The sequence below is a fragment of the Eptatretus burgeri genome, chromosome 1 (assembly GCF_056783735.1).
Source record: "Eptatretus burgeri isolate ZD-2024b chromosome 1, Ebu_testis_v1, whole genome shotgun sequence".
NCBI classification, from domain to species: Eukaryota; Metazoa; Chordata; class Myxini; order Myxiniformes; family Myxinidae; genus Eptatretus; species Eptatretus burgeri.
In genome coordinates, this window is record NC_140961.1 from 17,725,159 (window position 1) to 17,737,699 (window position 12,541).

General features: G+C 41.5%; 1 protein-coding gene across 1 annotated transcript in view; it reads left to right on the plus strand.

Moving 5' to 3' along the window:
• LOC147033951 (uncharacterized) overlaps positions 1–12,541 on the plus strand; it is a 35,266-nt gene that overhangs the window by 7,077 nt on the left and 15,648 nt on the right. The window contains exon 2 of the transcript XR_015056219.1: positions 2,426–2,491. The gene's annotated coding sequence lies outside the window, so the exon portion shown is untranslated. The remainder of the gene's footprint in view (positions 1–2,425; positions 2,492–12,541) is intronic.

Here is a 12,541-nt window from a genome sequence, read left to right on the forward strand (position 1 = left end):
CCTTTAGAATTTTCTGTATTTCTGCATAAATTTTACCTAAAACGTCATCAGATCTTCATATAAGTCCTAGTAATAGATAAGAGAACCTGATTAAACAAATAACGCACAAAAAAATGTACTTTTTAATTTATATATTTATTGAAGAAAATAATTCAATATCCAATTTATTTGTCAGAAAAAGTATGTAAACCATTACATTCAGGTAGCTGGTGGTGTCCCCTTGATCAGCAATAACTTCAACCAAACGTTTCCTGTAACTCTTGATCAGTCTTGCATGTCGGCTCGGAGGAATCTTGGCCCAAATCCTCCTTCCAGAACTGCTTCAACTCAGAGATATTTGTGGACTTTCTTGCATTAACTGCTCACTTCAGGTTCTGCCACAACATTTAAGTTGGGTCAATGTCTGGGCTTTGACTCGGCCATTCCAAAATGCAAAATCTCTTCTGATTCAGCCATTCTGTTGTCGATTTATTTTTGTGTTTTTGATCATCTTGCTGGATGACTCGCTTTCTGTTACGCTTCAGCTCATGGTCGGATGTCCTGACATTCTCCTGTAGAATTTGCTGGTACAATCCAGAATTCGTGGTTCTTTCAATGATGGCAATCTGTCCAGGTCCAGAGGCAGCAAAGCAGCCCCAAACAATGATAATCTCACCACCATGCTTCACGGTTGGGATGAGGTTCTTTTGTTGGAATGCAGTGTTTGGTTTTCGTCAAACATAGTGTTTCTCATATAATCCAAAAAGGTCCACTTTTGGCTCATCTGTCCACAGAACAATCTTCAAATAGCCTTCTGGATCATCCAGGTGGTCTCTGGCAAACTTGAGACAGGCGGAAACGTTATTCTTGGAGAGCAGTGGTTTCTTCCTTGCTGTCCTCCCATGCACACCATTCTTGTTCAGTGTTTTCCTCATGGTGGACTCATAAACACTGACATTAGCCAATGCAAGAGAGGCCTACAGATCCTTAGACATTACCCTGGGTTTTTTGTGACCTCCAGGATTATTGCACACCTTGCTCTTGGAGTGATTTTTGTTGAACCACCACTCCTGGAAAGAGTAACAATGGTGTTGAATTTCCTCCTTTTGCAAACTATCTGCCTGAAAGTGGATTGGTGGAGCCCAACATCTTTAGAAATGGTTTTTTTAACCCTTTCCAAACTGATGATCATCGACAAACTCTTTTTTTTCTGACGTCCTCAGAATTCTCTCTTGATCATGGCGTGACACGCTTCCAGAAACCTGCATGGTGAAGACCAGACTCTGATGATGACAAACAAAGTTTATGTTTTTCATGTACGGCAAGTCCACCTAAACTCCTGATTGTTGCAGTATTGTGTTGATTGACGTCATGATGTAGCGGGGAGGCTGTGCATGTGCATAATAAGCGGGTCCTGCTATGGTGTCGTTCCACGATGTCCTTCACTCGGGCCTGCTCCTTTACTGAAATACAGACGTGAAGGCGTTTGTTCAGTATACAACAATTGTCAGCCCATTGATTGAAACACTTGACTGTAATTACCCCCTTAATTGTGCTGATTAACCTCGATGGTCACAAACTTTATTCTGACAAATTGAATGTTGGATATTTTCGCTCAATAAATAAATTAATGATAAAGTAGATTTTTTTTTCATGTGCTATTTGTTTAATCAGGTTCTCTAATCTATAATTAGGACTTCGATGAAGATCTGTTCACATTTTTGTTCAAATTTATGCAGAAGTACAAAAAATTCGAAAGGGTTCGCAAACTTTTTCTCAGCACTGGACATGTCTTCATTAGGTTTTCCTTATCTTCCAACAAAATACCCTGGATTGTTACCTGACAGTCTAGGAAATACACATCACAAAAAATATCACAGCATTCTTTGAGTTCTGCGACTACAATGTTCATACATCGGACAGAAATTGGATGAACTTTAGGCCTTCATCCTCAGTCTGTTGCAGACATTCTATTCCTGTTCCATACCCTTATCTTCCTTTACCCACTGACATCCTTTGTCTTTTCTCTCCAACCTCCCACTCAACCACCAATCTTTACTTTTATCCCACCCTCTTCCCTTCAATTTTACCTCCACCACCAAAGGTGGACTGAGGTTATGTTTTCATTCCTGCTTGTCTGTCTTTCTGTCAATCTGCGTGACTGTGAGTAGGATATCTCAAAAAGTTACAGACGAATTCAGACGAAACTTGGTGGATGAGTTGGGTAGGTGATAAGAACAAGGCCACTGGATTTTGGTTAACGTCTGGATGCAGAACCGGCCTATCAGTGGGATACAAAACGTGAAATGTTCAGCCTGACGTACGTGCTCTATTAGCTGTATGACCGTATGAAAACAACATACACCTTCTGATTTCACAATATGTTTGCAGCAAATGAACCAGTAACCAATGCAATTGAATTTTATTGTGTTTATTATCCTCACAGGTTCCCAAAGGGATGGGAGAAGTGATTGTGCTGTGTATGTGCACATGTTTGCAGATCTACTTAAATGTAGGTCGCTCATTCTCAAATCTTGGAATTATTGGCAGTTTCTTTCTCTGTGTAAGACCACCACATATCAAATTCATACATAACATCCACCACATGTCAGATTCATACATAACATCCACCACATATCAGATTCATACATCACATCCATCACATGTCAGATTCATACATAACATCTTCCACATATCAGATTCATACATCACATCGACCACATGTCAGATTCATACATCACATCCACCACATATCGGAATCATACATCACATCCACCACATGTCGGAGTCACGCATCACATCCACCACATATCAGATTCATACATCACATCCACCACATGTCAGATTCATACATCACATCCACCACATATCGGAATCATACATCACATCCACCACATGTCGGAGTCACGCATCACATCCACCACGTATCAGATTCATACATCACATCCACCACATGTCAAATTCATACATAACATCCACCACATGTCAGATTCATACATAACATCCACCACATATCAGATTCATACATAACATCCACCACATGTCAGATTCACACATCACATCCACCACATGTCAGATTCATACATAACATCCACCACATATCAGATTCATACATCACATCCACCACATATCAGATTCATACATCACATTCACCACATGTCAGATTCATACATCACATCCACCACATATCAGATTCATACATCACATCTTCCACATATCAGATTCATACATCACATCCACCACATATCAGATTCATACATCACATCCACCACATATCAGATTCATACATCACATCCACCACGTATCAGATTCATACATCACATCCACCACATGTCAAATTCATACATAACATTCACCACATGTCAGATTCATACATCACATCCACCACATGTCAGATTCATACATAACATCCACCACATGTCAGATTCATACATCACATCCACCACATATCAGATTCATACATCACATCTTCCACATATCAGATTCATACATCACATCCACCACATGCCAAATTCATACATAACATTCACCACATATCAGATTCATACATAACATCCACCACATATCAGATTCATACATCACATCCACCACATATCAGATTCATACATCACATCCACCACATATCAGATTCATACATCACATCTTCCACATATCAGATTCATACATCACATCCACCACATATCAGATTCATACATCACATCCACCACATATCAGATTCATACATCACATCCACCACATGTCAAATTCATACATAACATTCACCACATGTCAAATTCATACATCACATCCACCACATGTCAGATTCATACATAACATCCACCACATATCAGATTCATACATCACATCTTCCACATATCAGATTCATACATCACATCCACCACATGTCAAATTCATACATAACATCCACCACATGTCAGATTCATACATCACATCCACCACATATCAGATTCATACATCACATCCACCACGTATCAGATTCATACATCACATCCACCACATGTCAAATTCATACATAACATTCACCACATGTCAGATTCATACATCACATCCACCACATGTCAGATTCATACATAACATCCACCACATATCAGATTCATACATAACATCCACCACATGTCAGATTCACACATCACATCCACCACATGTCAGATTCATACATAACATCCACCACTTGTCAGATTCATACATCACATCCACCACATATCAGATTCATACATCACATCCACAACATATCAGATTCATACATCACATCCACCACGTATCAGATTCATACATCACATCCACCACATGTCAAATTCATACATAACATTCACCACATGTCAGATTCATACATCACATCCACCACATGTCAGATTCATACATAACATCCACCACATATCAGATTCATACATCACATCTTCCACATATCAGATTCATACATCACATCCACCACATGTCAAATTCATACATAACATCCACCACATGTCAGATTCATACATCACATCCACAACATATCAGATTCATACATCACATCCACCACGTATCAGATTCATACATCACATCCACCACATATCAGATTCATACATCACATTCACCACATGTCAGATTCATACATCACATCCACCACATATCAGATTCATACATCACATTCACCACATGTCAGATTCATACATCACATCCACCACATATCAGATTCATACATCACATCTTCCACATATCAGATTCATACATCACATCCACCACATATCAGATTCATACATCACATCCACCACATATCAGATTCATACATCACATCCACCACGTATCAGATTCATACATCACATCCACCACATGTCAAATTCATACATAACATTCACCACATGTCAGATTCATACATCACATCCACCACATGTCAGATTCATACATCACATCCACCACATGTCAGATTCATACATAACATCCACCACATGTCAGATTCATACATCACATCCACCACATATCAGATTCATACATCACATCTTCCACATATCAGATTCATACATCACATCCACCACATGCCAAATTCATACATAACATTCACCACATATCAGATTCATACATAACATCCACCACATATCAGATTCATACATCACATCCACCACATATCAGATTCATACATCACATCCACCACATATCAGATTCATACATCACATCTTCCACATATCAGATTCATACATCACATCCACCACATATCAGATTCATACATCACATCCACCACATATCAGATTCATACATCACATCCACCACATGTCAAATTCATACATAACATTCACCACATGTCAAATTCATACATAACATCTTCCACATATCAGATTCATACATCACATCCACCACATGCCAAATTCATACATAACATTCACCACATATCAGATTCATACATAACATCCACCACATATCAGATTCATACATCACATCCACCACATATCAGATTCATACATCACATCTTCCACATATCAGATTCATACATCACATCCACCACATGTCAGATTCATACATCACATCCACCACATGTCAGATTCATACATCAAATCCACCACATGTCAGATTCATAAATCACATCCACCACATGTCGGAGTCATACATCATATCCACCACATGTCACATCCACCACTTGTCGAAAGTAACAGAGGGGTAGGAGGGAGACATTACACGGGACAAATACAGCGCAGCCAACGCATGCTCACCCTGAGCAGCCCTTTGACAAGGGACCAAGGATTATATATATATATATATATATATATATATATATATATATATATATATATATATATATATATATATATATATATATGTATATATACACACACACATCAATACCTTTGATATACACACACACACACACACACACACACATCAATATCATCAAAAATTTCAATATCTTTGCCATCATCTGTTTCATGACGCGTCCTCGACCGTCCGTTCATTCACTTGTCTGCATATATACACATATCTGCAATGTGTATATATGCAGACACCTCTCTTGCATTGTTTAGTTTGCTCTTCCATCAAGGTAGAATTAATTCTGCAACGAACTTCGCCACGGATACTTCTGCCACTCTCACTGGCAAACCAGCAGAATGACCCCAAGAGGCCAGGCATTGCAATTCTGTGTGGTCCCATCAACAAATACAAAACAAAAAAAATTTGAGTTACACATTGAGTCGAGCTATTATTTTGGTTTCCCTTTGATGTAATGCCATCTTTTACATTCATAGAATGAAGATGGCCGCCTGCCGATCATCTTGGATCACTTACGGTTCCATCAGTGACAATGTTTGTCCCATGTCATCTCGTTTATGTCACCGAAACATCATGTTACATTTGTTACATAGCCTGCAAATTCATCGTCAGTGAGACTGTGTCTGAACGACCTTCATATAGTACGACACAAGCCCTCGAATATGTGGAGGCATGTCGTTCCAGCTCCACCTCTAATAAGGGCATTAAATGGAGAATTAAATATCACATAATTTTCACTGAATCAACTTCCCATCATGATTATTGTTGCGGATTTTAATGGCGATTTCGGTTTGCTATGCATGCCTGCTCCTCTCCATATCAAATTCAATTTCATGATGGAAGGGGTCGTGGAACAGAACGTTAAGCGATGAGCGTATGTGTCCCCTGATTTGAGATATTTGACCTGAAAATGAGGAGGGAGCCATTAATCTCGCAGTCTGGAAGGATCTGCCCTTTGTTTCATCTAGCCTTTAAATGGTGTCACTTTTCATTTTATCTCTGCACAAGGTACAGCATGTAGGATGACGAGTAGGTCTGTGTGCAAATCATTTGACACTACTGTGGGTATGTTTTCAGATTCCATGAAAACCCTGTAGTTTTGCGACCATTGTGGAGCATGAATGTAGTGGTGAATGTAGCTATACTATCTGCAGGTACTACATGTCTGGTTCCATCACCCTCTGCTTCCTGAGTACCCCAGTTAATAGCAAATAAAGACTTGAGATTGTATAATGCGGCAATGGGACGTCCAGGGCTAATTTTATGAAAAGAATCAGAAGCAGAATATTTTGTGGTCAAAGTGCTGTCCATGCAGCATCATTGGGTGACAGTTTATGGTCGGAAACTGGACAAGTGAACGAGCTGCTGAAGAACTATCCTTTCCATATTGGGTCCATATATTTGTTTTTTTTTATCATTGTCTTCTATGTCCAACAGGGCGGCGTGAGATGATCTACTGGCTTTTGAGCTGTCTGGTCTGAGTTAAACTCGATCACCTGATGATAAACTTTGCAGACTACTTTGTTGGCAAGACTCCTCTCCCCTGTAGTTTTGTGAAAGTGAAGGTGATGATCCTTCATCTGGTGTGCCATCACTAAAATGGACGTTCATCCAGGTGTCACACCTGCTGGCATCGTTTGCTGGTGCTACACTCCTGGAAATGATGAGCAACAGCTGCTATGAGCGACACAAAAATGGATGAATTGCCTTCTGTTTGCCATGGTACATGTAGTTCATCTAAATTATGGGTACGAAAAATAATTGAGGATTAGTCAATCTGTGGCTTTATGTAATAAATAGTCTGACAGAAGTTAACTGCACATTTTGATAGTTTTACAACTGTTACACAAACTCCTTTAATTACTGTTTTAACGTTTTCGTTCAAGCAGTAACCTCAGTTTTCTTGATGCAACTATATTAATTGGCCAATAATAGCTTAATTTGTCATTGTTGAACGAGGGATTATCATCTATATCCAGGGACTGGTCGGATGGCCCAGAGGTATCCACTCTCCCCTCTCAGCTGTCTATCCTGGGTTTAAATCCCGACCCAGCTATAATCTGTCACTGCGGTATCATCCCGGTGTTTCACAAGTAGGGTTATTCATCAATGTGTGTACATTCCCTCAGATGGATGTTAAGCAGGCGTCCTGTCTATCAGCATGAGCTGGTGAGCGTTAAAGATCCAAACTGTGTTTTTCGTGAAGATTAGGTGAGCTATCACTGTGACCATGAACAAATTATTAATTCCTGCTCGAACCAGCAGAGAGCATTCTGAGTATGAGCCACACAGCCTTGCCATCAGTCAATGATGCTACCCCACATCCTTGTGCTGCATATAAAGAAGAAGAAGATTTGCATACAAAAATATAATGTTCAAAGTCCTGCTGATGGTAATGTCGAATGTCACATAAAATTTGACATCTGACCTTGATACTGCTCATTTTGAATTTCAATAATAATTCGAGTTCCATTTGTAAGAACTTCAACACAAGAGGAGGTCATGATTTCGGGCCCTCAAGCTTGTGCAATGGTTGCCAACCTATAGTTGTTTGCTTGTGCACCATCATTTTTACCTGCGAGATGGCGCATGTCTGTAGGAGCTTGTTGTTGTTGTTTTTTTTGTTGTTGTTGCTGTGGGGGTTCTTGTTGGGGGTAGATTTTTGTAATGTGCACCCATTGGTCAGACAGCTGCCAGACCACACCCACATATGTTGCTTGACTCCACCCACCAGAGCACCCAGCCAAAAGTATATGGCCGCCATCTTGGTTTTCTGGTGGCCCGACCATGTTAGGCCTGTAAGCCTCTGCTGATCTTCTTCCGTGTTTGTTGCGTTAGATTTCCATCGGTTTTGTTTGGGTCGAGTGTTAATCACGATGAGGGACCCAAAAAAATCTAATCATACGTCGAATAAAAATGATCAGTAAGGCTTACTGAAGCCTGTACATGCCTCCCGAAAAAAGTGTTACGTAATTTGTCAACGGCCCCATTTTGGGGTGAAACAATCCGTGACCATGTGACGAATCGGCCCTTATGATATAACTGTGACAAATCCACTCTTTTAAGAGTGATTTAAATGTGCGTTTCCCAATCGGCCCATGACCAAATTTTTAAAGACAATTTATTCGTGCTTGATGGCGAAATCCCGTACCTCAAATGAACACGTGCAGGTTTTTATGAACAAAAGGTTTATCATCACAGAGAGGGAGGGAGGAAGAGAGGGAGAGAGGGAGAGAGGCACACACACACACACACACACACACACACACACGCACGCACGCACGCACGCACGCACGCACGCACGCACGCACACACACACACACGCACACACACACACACACACACACACACGCGCACACACACGCACGCACGCACGCACGCACGCACACACACTCACACACACGCACACACGCACACACACACACACGCACACACACACACACACGCACACACACACACACACACACACACACACACACACACACACACCCGACAAAACTGAGGTGACAGATATAAAGGTCAATCTCCTGTTCGGAAGTGTGATGAATCTTATTCAATCACATGGGAACACGGGACAGACACAGCTCTATCTCATCTTGTTCCTTCACGTGGGAAAACGGGACAGACACAGGTCTATCTAATCTTGTTCCCTCACGTGGGAAAACGGGACAGACACAGGTCTATCTAATCTTGTTCCCTCACGTGGGAAAACGGGACAGACACAGGTCTATCTAATCTTGTTCCTTCACGTGGGAAAACGGGACAGACACAGTTCTATCTAATCTTGTTCCTTCACGTGGGAAAACGGGACAGACACAGCTCTATCTAACTTGTTCATTCACGTGGGAAAACGGGACAGACACAGGTCTATCTAACTTGTTCATTCACGTGGGAAAACGGGACAGACACAGCTCTATCTAACTTGTTCATTCACGTGGGAAAACGGGACAGACACAGCACAAGGTTAAATGACACAGATTAGAGAACGTCATCTGAGCTGAGTATTTTTTTTTTATGTTATTCTCAGACCCTGCTTTCACCGCATTGATGCGTGGGACATGAGCTTGGATAAGGGAGTTCAGTGGATAGAGGAGGTTAAAAATGTATATTTTGTGTCGCTGGTTGTGGCAATGGTGCGGTCATTCTTTTTAAACACAGCAACAATCAAGGAAGCAGCACGTAGGATTTTTTAAGTTTTTAGAATCACTCTGCGAGGGTTCAATCTGCTGGACCTCACACACTCACAGCGAACGTTTTAACCATAACACTACTGAGTCTGGATAATTAAAATTATGCTCGAATTCGGCATTATGTGGTGCTTCGTTGTTTGTAAACTTAGGAATGGTTCTTCATTCTTTTTTCATGGAATGGCTCTTTAAAGCTGGAGTGACAATAGGCAGTTGTGGTTAGTTGTGGGGCCACTGGTGGAATGTCTGAAAATGAAGGTGATGCTCCAAAGTATTCAGGACGGCCACCTGCCTCTGCTTAACTTACCTGCTTACCTTTTGCTCCCATCTAATTAAACATCAGCCATTGGTGGTTGACTCTGTTCGTTGTGCTGAAGGCATAAACCTGCTGCTGGATTGTGCAAGATCACCATTGTGGAAGTCACAACTCACCCTGCAACCCCGGAGTTGCAGATTGAAAACCTTTCCCCCATGTTACATCGACATCTGAGATTGAACAACGACCTGTAATTCACTATTTAATATAATACGAGTTATCTTACAAGGACCCTGGATGCAGGAGGAGGCCATGAGGCCCATCAAAGCCTGTGCTGTTCTCAATCCTTTTCAAATGCTCATCGTCAAGCAACGAAGCAGCAGGTACCATTTTGAAGGCTTGGGTACGACTCCGTCAGGGTTTCGACTGCCTATCTCCCAAACTCGGAGCAGACACCCTATCCGTTAGACCACCGAGTCTATTGTACGACTTTTTGATTTATTTTTAATGGACACAAGTCGAAATACCAAATTGAACATGGTATTCAAGTTAGACATGCCATGAGTTAAAGCCTATAGAAAATGTGAACGGTCGAGACCATTGCACAGCCACCGCTCTTGCGTCAATAAAGAACATCTCTCTGGGTGAATGTAATAACTAGACGTGAAAGTTGGCCACCCTATTTATTAGAATCCAGAACCGCAGTAATAAAGTTCGGCTCGGAAACACATCTCACCAGCGACGGAACTATATTGACAACGTTCTGCTTTTGGAATAAAATGAATAAATTCCCACAGTACATGAGCAACCTGCACGCGAAGAATATGAATATTGCACTGCGTCTGATGTACAGATTTTTCTGGATTTAAAGAGTTATCAAAAATGAACATCAGCAGGCACACAAATAGGCACAGGTAATGTGAGCACGGACGAAGGTACAGATGGCTATGATCATCCGTACAGATCTTGGAATAACAGTCTCATCTCGAAACCCCCACGTAACATGTTCATATTGCAAGCCAGGTAATCATTTTCACAGCACAAAGCACCATCATCTTGATTGTGAGATAGGCTGCAGCTCCTTTTCTGTCTCCAATTGCTGCCTTTTCTTCCTTTTCTTTCTCTGTGAACGCTGACTTGGCAATGAAGGATGCGCACAGCTTCAGAAGACCTGCTGGGAATTGTCTCGAAGGAACATAACTCGATTTGATCTGCTACACGCTGTGCTTTCTTCTTATCAATCACCGGTTTTTGTGCAGGGAAAAGCGAGTCACTCTAAAAGCCTTACCTGTCTGCTTCGAGTCTTGGGATGGATAACAGAACGTCTAAGATTGGTGATTCGAAATGACCGTGGCAGAGCCACAAGGGCATATCTCGCGTCGCTTGAAATACTCATCGCAACGGAGGTCCGAGTTCAGGACTTTTCTGCCGACGCATTTTCACAAAATCGACTCCATCTCGATGGCTTTTATTTATTTAATTATTCATTTTTCGCCATAAATGTTGTGGGTTCGAATCTCGACACAGCTATAAACTGTCGACCTGGTGTTTCAAGTACAGGCGAATCCATCAATGTGCACACCGTACATCTGATGGATGTTGAACTGGGTGTCGTGGTCTGCCAGCATCATTTTGTGGATGGTAACTATTCCACTTTTGCACAAATTATTGCACCCTTTCGAGTGTGGCCCATGTTGGAGTGGCGATCCTTCCATGATTGTAACTCATCAAATAAACCGCTTCGCAAGAATCAACACTACATAGAGAGCATATGATACATGAACAAATAAGCTTTTCCCCAATGGAATATCAGAGGTCACATTTAAAGAAGTGTACAATTTTCGTTTGGAAAAATGTGCTCATTCGTTCGAATTATTTATTGTACCTGCAATTCATCACGGTCGGTGTAGGCGCATGTCAAGAAGGTGCATTAACTAGTGGTTCTGCGAGACACCTTTTTGTGACTGCACGCTCCCCCATTATAATGCCTTTCAATCGGAATCACACCTGGCTGTGCCAGAATTCCATCCAAACAGGAGCAGGTGTTTATTTAAAGGCTACTTGAAATGAGACCCCCCCTCCCCTCTCTGCGTTGAACAGAATGCACCCTGTCGCTTGTAGTTTCCACAATGGAGCAAATTTTCACACTTTAATGGGATCGTACGTTGGCAACCTCCACGCAAGCAACTTAACACCAGGTCCCTGCAGAGACGAGCAGTTACCCGCAATGTAGCTGCGCTGTATCTCAAACTAATCAGGCAAACATTATAGGTAGAGAACGCCGTGTGCTCTTTCTCCGGAGAGACATCTTTGAAATATTCCCCGAGCGCATTGAGATTCGAGCCACGTCTTTTCAATAAGCCGGCAATGCGGGGAATGCAGC